Genomic DNA, 14,964 nt, shown 5'->3' with positions numbered 1-14,964 from the left:
TGAAAGTGTAGCATGATTTTTTGATTTTTCTCTCTTTTCTTATGGGTGGAATCTTTTTTTTTTTTATTATTTTCTATCTCTTCACATATGTGGAATCTAACCAAACATTTAAGTTTGCATTAGTTCATTCTGGGTTCCAAATAGGAAAAATAAAAGAGAAAAAACTCATTTTGTGAAAGCCCAATTTAGGCTTAAACTGTGATCCAATACATGAGACCTGCAGAGAATAATTCATACTTAAAAACTATAAAAGATAATGGGTAATAGTTGGGCCCTCCTATATGAATTTTTTTCTTTTTTAAAAGAATAAGAAAAAAAACTAGAATAATTTTTTTTTTTAAAAAAAGGAATTGAATGATGCTAGAGTGCTAGCTGTAAAGGTGCAAAAGGAATTATGCTAGGTTTTACTTACCGCTGTTGGTATTGTGGCCCTTTTGCTTTGTTGGGCTTTGTTTTCTTGGCTAGTTGGTTATTTCGATGTATGCTTTGTTTTTTTTTAGAAATTTACAAGAGGGGACCCAACTATTACACATTTTCTTGTATAAGTCTCAACTATAGATTATTCTCTACAGGTTTCAAGTTTTCCATCTTGTGTCCAAATCGGGAATAATTTTCTTTTTCGGCTTTTACGTATTTTTTGTGGAAAAATTAATTTTACAATATTTTAATGTATTTTTATATGGATATTATATCAAAAAATTATTTTTATATTATTAATAGCTATATTTTTTATATATTAGAGATAATGGAGAAGTGACAGAGAGATATAAATTTGGTGTAGAAGATGAAGGCAGTGGTGGACCTATCTATATATACGGGTACCAAATTGAAGGTACTATCTTCTTTCAATTGTCAGAGATTTTGAGCTTGTCGGAGTAAGCAGGCTCCCTTATGGAGTGAAATTGGATGTTGATCATTGAATCTATTGGAAAGTATCCAAATGAGCTGACGGACTGACAGTGTGTCTCACGCGCGGCCACACCTGTAACTTCATGTAAGCTTTTTTCCACTTTATATAAAAACATCAAGGTCCTACGTTAAAAGTTAATGCATGCTTCGTAAAAGAATCAGTGACTATCATATTTCTACCATAATCTGGAAAATGAGCTTCAAAATGAGATGATAAATATACTTAATCAAGAAGAATGGCTCTGGAAAATGAAGAGTAGGACTAAATGGTTAGCAGAAGGGGAAAGAAATACTTCCTATTTTCACAAAAGTGTCATCATTAGTAGACATGCTAATAGAATAATAACCTTGAGAAATAACAGTGGGGAGGAGCTTCATGAACCTGCACAAATTGTTAATCATATCACTACCTTCTTTCGCGATTTGTATACCTCGGAGTTTCTCTATGCTAAAAATAATCAATCAATGTCTAAACAGGAAATAAAAATTAGCATGAGACCAGATGATGAAGAGATTTATAGGGCCCTCGTAGGCATGAAACCACTCAAGGCCCCGGGCCCGAATGGTTTCCACCCTATTTTTTTCCAGGAAAAGTGGAATGTAGTGGGGGAGGAGGTATGTAAGAACCTGGGGAAGTGGTTTGAGGAAAAAAGAGTCCCGGAAACCCTTTGTCAAGCACTAGTATGTCTTATACCTAAACAACCTTGCCCTGAAGTTGTCAAGCATCTGAGACCCATCAGTTTGTGTAATACGATGTATAAATTGGTGACTAAAATCATTGTTAACAGGCTTAAACCCCTTATCCCTAATTGGATTTCACATAATCAGAATAGCTTTATAAAAGGGAGGGGTCCGGAGGTGAACATGGTTGTGGCAGCCGAAATTTTACACTCTATGCATAAGAAAAAAGGAAAATGGGGTTGGTTTGCGTTAAAAGTTGATCTAGAAAAGGCATATGATAGGATGGAATGCAATTCATTAAAAGATGTCTTGAGTCGTTTAATTTAGATGAGGGGTCTGTATCCTTGATTATGAGTTGTGTGTTTCAAGCTTCCTCTTCTATCCTTGTCAATGGCAGAAAATCTGACTCCTTTACACATTCTCGAGGGCTGCGTCAAGGAGACCCTATGTCACCTTATATTTTAACTTGTGTCTAGAGTACCTTACCACTTTGGTAACATAGCCTGTGAGACTAAGCAATTGACTCCGTTTTGGGTGGGAAGGAAAAAAGTGCCTATATCACATTTTTTATTTGCTGATGACCTCCTCCTGTTTGGTAGAGTGGATGAACAAACCGCCTTTAAGGTTAGAGAGATCCTTGACACGTTCTGTGGGGAATCGGGGCAAAAAATTAATGAAGAAAAGAGCCGTTTAATCTTCTCTCCTAATACCCCTAATGACACAAAAGAGTTGTTCCAAGAGACGATTAGTGTGAAGGAAAATGAGAATCTAGGAACTTATCTTGGGATGCCCATCTCTCATAAGAGGCCTAGGAAGGGTGAAGTGCAGTTCATTGTAGAGAAAGTGAGGAAAAAACTTGCAAATTGGAAGTCAAAATTTCTCTCTAGAGCGGGAAGGTTAGTGCTAATTCAGTCTACGTTGAATACCATCCCCAATTATTATATGCAAGCAAACTTTCTTCCTATTGCTACTCTTAATGACCTTGATCGGATATGTAATAATTTTTTGTGGGGAGAAGTTGAAGGTAAATCAAAGTTACATCTTGTGTCTAAGGAGGTCTCCTTTTCTCCTAAAACGTTGGGGGGGCTTGGTATTAGAAGTCACAGGATTTAAATACAATCCTAATGTCTAAGCTTGGATGGAAAATGTGCCATGGAAATCCTAACCTTGCCCAGCAATGTATTCAGTCTAAGTATGTTCACTCACCTACATTACAAAATTCACAAAAGGGTCACACATCTGGCAAGATATTGGAAGGGGTTGGGTGTTACTTTCACGTCACTGTACTTGGGTCCTTGGAAATGGAAAAGATACGTTGTTTTGGGAGGATAATTGGCTGGGCTTGGGGAATTTGAGATCACAGTTGTATGGCCCCTTGAATAAAAACGAAGATGAGCTCACGGTTAGCCAATGTCGCGTTTTAAATGATTGGAACTTTGACATTTTGTCCTTTCAGCTCCCGGTAGAGATAAGAGACAAAATTGTAGGGTTGGTGTGGGTTGAGACTGAGGAACCTGACTACCCTTGCTCCTCTTTTGTGAGTGATAATCAATTCTCATTAAAAAAATGCGTACTTGGCCTTGTTTGACTATTCCACAACCGAGCATATGAATGTTTGGAGGAACCCATCCCCACCAAAGCTGAGATTCTTTCTATGGCTTTTGTGGAAAAAAAGGTTGCCAACAAATAAGATGTTGTGGATTAGAAAGATTGTTCCCTCCCGGTTTGTCCCATGTGTAATAGGCAAGAGGAGTCCTCGTATCATGCCATCAAGGATTGTGACCATGCCAAGTGTGTCTGGGAGTGTGCTGCACCCCCAATTGTGTGGAAAGACAATGATCAGATGGGTAAGAGAGAATGTATTGTGCTATAAAGAAAGTCAGACATTGAGTGGGCAACCTTATTCCCCTTTATTTGTTATGAGATTTGGAAAAACCGTAATTTGTTCATTTTCGAAAAACTAAATGTGCCGCAACCGCTTTGAACTCTTAGAAAAGCTATCTATGCAGCTCGAGATTTCCTTACATCTTATAACATTGTTAACTTGGAACCAACACAACCTGGAAACATTATCTTCAATGATCCTACTTGTTTCTACATACATGTTGACGCCTCTTTTCTTGCCAAGAGCTATTTAACGGGTATTGCAGGTGTGGTGTAATCATAGAGGAGAATGGCTAGGGGGATTTCAAAAATCTATATATGCTAAAGATGTACTAATGGCTGAGCTCTTAGCTATCCTGGAGGGGCTACGGTTTGCGCATAAGGAGTACCTCAACAATATCACCATTATCTCTGATAATAAGCAGGCAATTACTTTGATGAACATGGACTATACTAGTCGAGATTTTTATTGTCATGTTGTAAATGAATGCAGGGAGTGGCAAAAGAGGTTTCAAACTTCCCAGTTCGTATTCGTGAGGGCGGGAGCTATAATGGGGTGGCAGATGAAATGGCTAAAGATTGTAGGAAGAATGCTTGTATGCTTAATGAAACTGAGACATTCCTATCATGCCTAGTTTTTGTGAAACACTTGTGGAACTTGATTGTATGAGGCTATTTCATAGCCAGGACTGATTTATAAGCTTTATTAATGCAATACCCTTTTCACCAAAAAAAAAAAAAAAAAAACTTGGTTAATCCAATTCAATTAGGAAGTTGGCCCAAGTAAGCAACTATAAAAACGGAAAAACCCCTTTTACTCCTCTCCTTTGAAACTACTCTATTTACTCTGTTATACTATTCAACCAACTTCATCAAAATCATTACTAACAAACTTTCTTGTAATCCTCTTTCATTCCTTTCTAATTACTCATTTACCTTCTAATCTGTTTTCTTCTCTTCATCTTCGTTAAGCATGAATGAATCTGCAAACATAAACCCAGAAATCATGTTCAACTTCAAACTAATCAAACCGAAGCACTTTAAAATTGCATCTTTTTGCGACTCTGAATTCAATTCACAAAGTTTAGGATTGATAAAACCAGCTGAAAAAGAATCTGACATCAATGTTGGCAATACCCATATTCAAGATCCTAAAGATTTCTTCTTGAAGTCTTCTGAATTGATCAACATTCATTGCACCAAAACCATTGTTATCAATATTGTTAGCTTCAAATGCGTATCCCAAATTCTGTTTGATGATGCTGATGATGATACGACTACCAATATCTCCTTCGAATCTGGTAAGTAGTTCTAGTGTTTTATAATTATAATGAAATAATTTTGTCAAAGATTATTGTTCAATTTTCGTTGAATTGTCATGTTTATTTGCTTACACTAAAATGTACGTCCATGATGATACAAGAACATAGTATGTCTTTTTGAACCTCTTGCAAGTTGCAAAATGTTTAATGGTGATGATAAAAATAACTTAATGTTTCTTTCTGTTATTACTTTGTTATTCAATTTAATAGCATAATTTATCATTTCAATGTAACATCAAATGTAGATTCTTCAACTAGCCATGTCACATTACTGGATGAACTCAAAGAACTTCAAAATATAAGCAAATATCGTGATTTCTTGTATTAAAAGTTATTTCTGCCAGTCTTTTATCGTTCGTTTATCTTGGGTGGATTCGCGTCTTTTATCGTTCAATTTCATTGTCTTGTAAATTCATAGATAGTTTGATTACTCATGAACCAATTTTAACAATGCATTTCCTGTTCTTACTTTCGTTCATAGAAATGGGTGCTGCTTCTTCAAGCAATGCAATTGAAAGTTGCAAAGACACACTGGTTTATTGCATCAAATCACATTACATTGGCACTGGAATTGCGTTAAATTTCTACTCTGGAAATTCTAAAGGTGTTAGTAGTCCACACTTGAAGTCACCTCAACTACGATTTGTTACATTCTCCGACTGTAACAATGGGAAAAGTGATTGTGGTATGTCTTCATTTGATTTGCAATAATTCAACCTGTATATATGTCTTACAAGATTTGTATTAAGTTGATGAATTCTTAGTTTAATTGTGGATGTTCTTATGGCAATACAAGACTAATGGGATTTAATGATAGGTAAAACCGCAAATTCTGATGTTTTATTACTCTATAGAGTCTCAAGTTTCAATAGAAATTCTGCAGTAAGTCACATACAGCTATATTACACTGCATTAATATCATCCGATAGTGTAATTTGATCGACTCTAATTGTTTTTATGTACATTTCAGGTCCGAAAATTAGCCGATGCACCACAAGAAAATGGTCGTTTGCCTTATCAAAATGGTGTGCACAATGCGAATAACAACAATAATGGTAATGGTAATGTCGTATTCCACCACAATGATGCTGCTGAGAATGGGGAAGCTGGTAATGTTGGTGGAAATAACAATGGAAATGGCGGTAGTATTGGTGGTGGCCGAGATGCTGATGGAAACGTAATTGATTGGCTTAACACAATAACAATTTGGAGATACGATGTGAACAATTTTCTCATAGAAACCATTCAGATGGCCTTATATGCAGATCAATTTGATAGTTGGGATGCATTCGCCGATGCAATATACCATTGCTGGCTGCAGAGAAATGCCAACACCAACACCAACGGCAACGCCGGTGTCATTGCCAATGGACATGCCGGTGTCATTGCCAACGGACATGCCGGTGTCATTGCCAACGGCAACGCCGGTGTCATTGCCAACGGCAACGCCGGTGTCATTGCCAACGGCAACGCCGGTGTCATTGCCAACGGCAACGCCGGTATCATTGCCAACGGCAACGCCAATGCCAACGCACTTGAGGCAAGAGTAACGAATCCTGGCAATTGTTGGCCAGGAAGTACTACTCTCTTTGGACGGTATGACGGTCATTTTACTAACTTAGATTGGCCTGTGCATGATTGGGATACTGTTAGGGGGCAAATGAATTGTGTTCGGTTATTCGAGAATAATGCGCAACATGATAACTAGTATGCCAGTATGGTCTAATACATACTCTTAACACTAGCACATATACTTTCTTTTTCGTAGTCTGTGAATATGTAGTAGCTTTCTTAAGTGTAGATTAGATCTGTTTTTTTTTTTTTTTTTTGGTGTAAAGAGCTGTTTGTTAATTACTCAGTAAATGTCAACTCAAATCATGAGCATTATTCGGGGGAGACAGTGACAGAGACAACCTGGATCAAAGGTTCTGCCATGTAAATAACAAATGACAAATTCCCCGTAAAACAAACCTTAGAAATTCTGAAAGTCGAAATTAACCCAATCCTTTCCCGTGGCTGAGGCTCAACTCCAGCTGAAGGTTTGACTATTTGATTATGGAAATCCGAAAAGGTTTGAGATGGTCATGCGATTTTGTTGTGTTCTTCTACGCAATACTTCTAAGTTCTAGGGAAAACCTTTTATAATTTGTTGGTTTGTTTTTGTTGTTGCGTGAGGATATCTATTTCTAATGGGAAGAGAGGAGGTACACCAAAATAATGGAAGCCTTATTTTACCCTTTTTAATCCAAAGATTAGGGAGGGCAATATTTAGATTATTTGTACTATATAAGATTTTCATATGATGATTAGAATAAATTGTAATGATTAAATTATTGTATTATAAAAGACTATTCTATTATAAAAAAAACTATAATTTTTTGCACGCGATGCGTGCTTGAATTTTTTTTCAAAACAGAAACTCGATTTTCTTCGGCATAAGAGTCAAAATTTGAAGATTAGACATATGAAGTATAATTGTTTTTAGTTGCAATTTGATTGATTTAGTTTCTGTCACTTAAGTTTCTCACCATTATTTTTGTCTTCTTTTTTTTTTTTTACTTTTCAAAGTTAAATTATGAACAAAATAGAAATTTTATTGAATTTATTTATGATTTCTAATATTATAATTTTTTAGTTGTTCTTGAATTAAGTAAGTACTAACTTCTAATATAACACACTATAAAAAAGTAAATAATTTTTTTCCTTGTCTAACTTCTAAATTCTGATTTCACTACAAATACACCTCTATTTTTTATCATGACCCACCATTAATTGTGAATGGTTCTTGAGAATAGTGATTTGTAAGTTTTTTGATATTTTTGTATGTATTGACGTTCTAGGTTATTAGTTTTAGTTTGTATGTTAATTTTAAGTTTTAATAAAGTTTCCCGGTTATTTGAGTGATTTGCGTGATTTTTATAACGTGATTTTCTCAATTGTATGAGTGATTTGTAAGGTTTCTTCTTTTAAGTGATTTGTGAGTTAGTGTTGTAAATTAATTTTCGGTAGTTTTCTTTGAGTGTCGATTTTGATTTTGACATTTCTTTTGTAATTTAGAAAGGGAAGGGGGGCAAAATAGGCATTTCAAAAGAGGACATCATTGCTCCCCCCTTCCCTTATATAATAGAGATTGGCTGGAAAAATAAGTCGGATGGGGTTCGGAGTCAGATGTTCGGATTTTAAGTCGGATCGGAGTCAGAGTCGGGTGTTCGAATTTCAAATCGGGTCGGATTCGGATTTTCAAAGTCAGAGTCGGACTCAAATTTAAAATCCGACTTCTTGTAAAGTCGAAGTCGGATGATGCATAATCCGGTCCAAGTCTGACCCGTTGCCATTCCTACCAGAGTTCCGTAAATCTCTATTCTATACCCAAAAAAAAAAAAGCAAAAATAAAAACAAAAACCAACTAACTACTTGAATGTGAAAGAATGGATAAACCAAGAAAACCGTCAAACGTGGAGATGAACCAAATACCACAATATCCCCATCCACAAATCCCTTATTATATGGACAATTAAAACTGCAAAAACAACAACAAGAAACTACTCTCACATTTTTGGCTTTTTCCTGTTCTAATATCTCACTATCAAGGATCCACGATCTTGCTCTCAAATTCCTTCCATAATCATGAAACTCATTTGGGTTGTTCTTACCTGCATATAACCAACAGCATAGTTTTTCAATGGTTCAATGTTCATATGGGAATAACAGGTAATAACAAATCATTAATACAGTGGGTTGTTCTTCATCATTATACAACTTTAATTTTTTGGTGTAATTTATTTAAGGTACTTCCGCAAGCAAGCATTGTAATCCAATTCCAAGCACAACGTGTGCATTATCAAGTTCAACAAACGCTTCTTAAAAGGTATTCTTCACTTGGTAATTTCATCGTATAAACAATAAGCGAGAATCAAAAAATACAGATTATGGTTAATTTATGTGCTCTGTTTTCTGCTTAGCGTCCATACTTTATTAATAATCAGTTTTTAATTTTTAGTTATTTACAAAACCAAAGAACAAACTTCAAACTCCTCCCTTCAATTGAACTTTATTGTAAAGATCTTAACTTGGTTTATTTAATAACTCGTATCAATTTGATTTTCTTCGAATTGCAAGTTTTTTCTTATAAGAGATGAAATCACCATTCTTTTTTATTTACCGTAACACCCCCAAAATCCATACACGTCTACAACTACGTCACATCGACTTTAGGAGTGTTACCGCCGCGATAAAACGCAAGGCTTATTAAAAAAGGAATGCCAGCTCAAATCATTGTCTCGAGAACTGAAATGCAGGGGAAATAAAAATGTAACTACAAATCGGGAATCCTCAACGACCCCTTTTATTCAAGCCACAAACTAATTAAGTAAATCATAATAATCTTATAATGCTTAATTAAAACGCTTTAAAGTTCAAAGACTAAGGATTATCCTCCGTATGCTCAGTATTATGTAGCAGCACCAGTACACCTAGTCTGTTCCTTATTGTAGAATCAATGGTTCATCACAGGTCAACAAACACAAAATAACACACAATCAGCTACGCTGAGTACATAGTATACCATTGAATGCATACAAACATAAACAAAGCAATAATGATCATCCATAGACATGACACTACAATAGCATTACATTCTTTGCTTTTTATTTAGTTGGCAGCGAACATTTCCCGTCATCTTACCAGAATTATACAGGCTACTTAATCCTTAATAGACAACCTGGTCTGATCTATTAGATGAAATGCAAATACGGTTTCGTTCCGTCTCACACCCATCACCTTAGTATGGATACCCCCAAGATCGTACGTAACCTTTCGCCTACTTGAGTTATCAAAATTTATAAGGACACTATTGCCACAATAGGCCTGCGTAGGAGTGTAGAACAAGTTCCATACTCCCCCCATTGTTCATCACTTGTAGAGAATCCAACTACAAGTTTATTGCCAAAATTCATTCTTAGTATTGTTCATTCATACCACAATAACATAGAATCATTGAACATGCTTTCTTAGATACAATACTCCAATCTTTTCTTCTTGTAACATTCTTGTTACACCATGGATCAAATAATATAAATCTAATAATCATGCTCATGATACGATAGAATTTCGCATTACAATGCCACATATCGATTTCCAATCATAAACATATTACCAAACAATATCAGCAATCACAATTATTCCTTATCATGATTCTAGATTCCAATCGAATAACTTGCAACCTAACATGATACTAATAATTGCAACTGAACTGGCACATGTAAGTATCTTGTAACGGAGAATTTTCGATGTCTAATCAAACGTTCCGCTTATGAAATTGGGACCTAAACGATAAGGAAGTACTTCAGTGCTACGTCCTTGACAATATTATCAAATAATACGTGACAACTATATCGACTTAGTATTTCGAAGTATAAACCATAACTAATCTCGTTGTTTATTAACTTTCTTTTTCTTTCCTAATATTGAACTTAGCGTCTTTTGAGAGTCAATGTTAGTGAGCCATGATTTTAGTTAACTCAGTAATATAACACCTTTAACAACTCCATTCAAGTCCTTATGTCCAATACTACTAAAATCAGGTTTGAATAGCAAATTCATTATAATGTTCCAACTAATACTCAATAATCTACTTTCTTAACTTTACACCTTACTTATTTACAAACCCTTAAATCAGATTAATAACTTAAACGAATTATACAAACTTAATTAATTAATAATTTACTCAAATTACAAATTAATAAACTTACAACTTAATAATTAAAACATGCATATTCTACAATAATAGGTAACAACGAGAAGTTATATTATACATAATATTTTAAAGAACAAAAGAGAGGGTATGACCACCAACGACGGCTGACCTGCGCCGGCGACCGCGACTCACCCCTCCGGCAGCACTCGCGCTCGACCCACACTCGCGCAAACCTAGCGACTCGAACGAACTCCCTCACAACCACGCGAACACCCGAACCACGCGAAGCATCGCACAAAACCCACGAGCCACGGACCACGCTCGACTTCGCACAACCTCGCCGCGCGAACCGCTCGCACAACACGCTCGCACAACACGCTCGATTCGTCGCTCGCACCCTCGAATCGTCGCACGAAACCCGCAGACACTCGAGCAGCTTCTCGCACCACCCGACCGCTCGAATCGCACACACAATACACGCACGACCCTCGTCGCACGAATCCTCGACTTCAATCCTTGCGTCACGCACCACGATACTACTTCGTCGAAGGCGGCGAGAGACCCCACACACCCAACATCGTCTCCGTCGACGAAACTCTAGGGAGGCGACGCGGAAGAAGAAGAGAGAAGAGAGAGAATTTGAGAGAGAGAGGAAAAACGGCTGTGAGAGAGCAATTGAGAGAGAAGAGAGAGGGACGGCTGAGAGGGAGAGAGAATTAGGGTTTTTTTCTGATTTTTTTATTCTTATTTTCTCATATTTATAGTGTGGCAAACCTAGATTCGGTTTAATTTATTTATTCCGAAATTAAAAAAAATAAACCGAACGATAATAGAATTACGTCAAAGTTGTAAGTGTACTCAAACTATATTACTATCATTTTATTATTATTTTTGTAAATAATACTAAAATACCTTTCAATTATATTCTTTATATTTTCTTATTTATAAAGAAAAATACGAAGTATTACATTTACAACATAAATCACCACACTTTCGACATCAAATACACCTTGTATAACTATCAAAAATGAGCTGACAGTGTGTCTCGCGCGCAGCCAAACCTGTAACATCCCGTGTAACCGACCGCATATAAGAATTTGCGATAAGTTTTTTTACCACTTTATAAAAAAATCAAGGTCCTACTTTAAAAAGTTAATGCAGAGTTCGTAAAAGAATCAGTGACTATCATAGACAAACTTGGTTAATCCAATTCAATTAGGCAGTTGGCGTAAGTAAGCAACTACAAAAACGGAAAAACCCCTTCTAATACTCCTCTCCTCTCAAACTACTCTATTTACTCTGTTATACTATTCAACCAACTTCATCAAAATCATAACTAACAAACTTTGTTGTGATCCTCTTTTATTCCTTTTCTTAATTACTCATTTACCTTCTAATCGGTTTTCTTCTCTTCATCTTCGTTAAGCATGAATGAATCTGCAAACATAAACCCAGAAATCATGTTCAACTTCAAACTAATCAAACCGAAGCACTCTAAAATTGCATCTTTTTGCGACTCTGAATTCAATTCACAAAGTTTAGGAATGATAAAACCAGCTGAAAAAGAATCTGACATCAATGTTGACAATACCCATATTCAAGATCCTAAAAGTTTCTTCTTGAAGTCTTCTGAATTGATCAACATTCGTTGCACTAAAACCATTGTTATCAAGATTGTTAACTTCAAATGCGTTTCCCAAATTCTGTTTGATGATGCTGATGATGAATTGATGATACGACTACCAATATCTCCTTCGCATCTGGTAAGTAGTTCTAGTGTTTTATAATTATAATGAAATAATTTTGTCATAGATTATTGTTCAATTTTCGTTGAATTGTCATGTTTATTTGCTTGCGCTAAAATGTACGTCCATGATGATACAAGAACATAGTATGTCTTTTTGAACCTCTTGCGAAATGTTTAATGGTGATGATAAAAATAACTTAATGTTTCTTTTTGTTATTACTTTGTTATTCAGTTTAATAGCATAATTTATCATTTCAATGTAACATCAAATGTAGATTTTTCAACAAGCCATGTCACATTACTGGATGAACTCAAAGAACTTCAAAATATAAGCAAATATCGTGATTTCTTGTATTAAAAGATGTTCTGCCAGTCTTTTATCGTTCCATTTCATTGTCTTGTAAATTCACAGATAATTTGATTACTCATGAACCAATTTTACCAATACATTTCCTGTTCTTAATTTCTTTCATAGAAATGGGTGCTGCTTCTTCAAGCAATGCAATTGAAAGTTGCAAAGATGACAAAGGAAAAACTAGGTCGTTACTAATCTCCTAAGGTCAAACAAAACCTAACTAAATCACTAAACTAGGTAAAGTGATAAGTAAGGGTCGAAATCCACAGGGACTAAGGAACACCAAAATGTATTGATAAAACAATAAGCTAGGCCGGAATCGAGTCGGAAATTGTCAATAACCAACTAAGAACTACGAAAAAGCCAAATATCAAAGATAACTAAAGTTAGGAGATGGGATTAAACACCAACTAATCATGAAATAGGCATAAGAATATCAAACATAGAGATAATACATGAACACTACTTGAATTAGCTATTGACCCAACACACAACTCCCATCCTACTCTCATAAAAGAGGGTAAAATACAAAATAAAGGTTAAATATAGGGATAAATAAGCGGTTTAGAGTGATATAAATATCACTCATCAAAAGACACACTGGTTTCTTGCATCAAATCACATTACATTGGCATTGGAATTGCGTCAAATTTCTACTCTGGAAAATCTAGAGGTTTTAGTAGTCCACACTTGAAGCCACCTCGACTACTATTCGTTACATTCTCCGACTGTAACAATGGGGAAAGTGATTGTGGTATGTCTTCATTTGATTTGCAATAATTCAACCTGTATATATGTCTTACAAGATTTGTATTAAGTTGATGAATTCTTAGTTTAATTGTGGATGTTCTTATGGCAATACAAGACTAATGGGATTTAATGATAGGTGAAACCGCAAATTCTGATGTTTTATTACTCTATAGAGTCTCAAGTTTCAATAGAAATTCTGCAGTAAGTCATACATACAGCTATATTACACTGCATTAATATCATCCGATAGTGTAATTTGATCGACTCTAATTGTTTTTATGTACATTTCAGGTCCGAAAATTAGCCGATGCACCACAAGAAAATGGTCATTTGCCTTATCAAACTGGTGTGCACAATGCGAATAATAACAATAATGCTAATGCTAATGGTAATGGTAATGTCGTATTCCACCACAATGATGCTGCTGAGAATGGGGAAGCTGGTAATATTGGTGGAAATAACAATGGAAATGGTGGTGGCCAAAATGCTGATGGAAACGTATATGATTGGCTTAACACAATAACAATTTGGAGATACAATGTGAACAATTGTCTCGTACAAGTCATTCAAACGGCCTTATACGCAGAACAATTTGATAGTTGGGATGCATTCGCCGATGCAATATACGGATGCTGGCTGCAGAAAAATGCCAACGCCAATGCCAACGCACTTGAGGCAAGAGTAACGAGTCCTGTCAATTGTTGGCCAGGAAGTACTACTCTATTTGGACGGTATGTCGACGGTCATTTTACTAACTTAGATTGGCCTGTGCATGATTGGGAGACTGTTAGGGGGCAAATGAATTGTGTTCGGCTATTCGACAATAATGCGCAACATGATAACAACTATGCCAGTATTGTCTAATACATACTCTTCACACTAGCACATATTCTTTCTTTTTCGTAGTCTGTGAATATGTAGTAGCTTTCTTAAGTGTAGATTAGATCTGTTTGTTTTTTTTGGGTGTAAATATCTGTTTGTTAATTACTCCGAAAATGTCAACTCAAATCATGAGCATTATTCTGCTCATCAAACTACAAAAAGTAGAGATTTAACTTAAACAAAAGTTTAAAGTTTTCGTGTAACAATTGTTTTAGCAACTTGCAATGAGAATATATTGTACTTAACCAGATTCCTCTTCAACCTTATATATGTTCAACATGAGTACGACACACTTATATATTCACTTTACCATTTTCCCCTTAGCCTTAATTTTTTAGTGCACAAAACCTTCAATATCTTTCTTATACCACAAAACAAATGTATAGGATAATAATTCTTTTCCCTTTCAATTTTTAGTTACATGTCAAATCACGTTAAAAATGATACAGAAGCCTCTAGTAACTAAGTAATGATCACTGATCACTTTCAAAGCACTGCAACTATTAATTAACATAGGACGATAGGAACTATTCAAAGCTTTAAAATTAAGATGATTCACATTACCAATTTCATTTTAAGTATCAGGGTAGATTCAAATAGTTAGCTGTAACCTGTAGGGTGGTTGATATGATTAATAAACCATTTTAATTATACTATACATCATTTTACACCTTTTCTTCAACTTTAAAACCCATCCTTAATTTCCAACAATTTCAACCTCAATCAAGAGAAAAAAAAC

This window comes from Beta vulgaris, chromosome 2 (genome assembly GCF_026745355.1).
Source record: "Beta vulgaris subsp. vulgaris cultivar EL10 chromosome 2, EL10.2, whole genome shotgun sequence".
NCBI lineage: Eukaryota > Viridiplantae > Streptophyta > Magnoliopsida > Caryophyllales > Amaranthaceae > Beta > Beta vulgaris.
The sequence above is the reverse complement of the archived record's forward strand: the minus strand, read 5'-3'. Positions refer to the sequence as shown.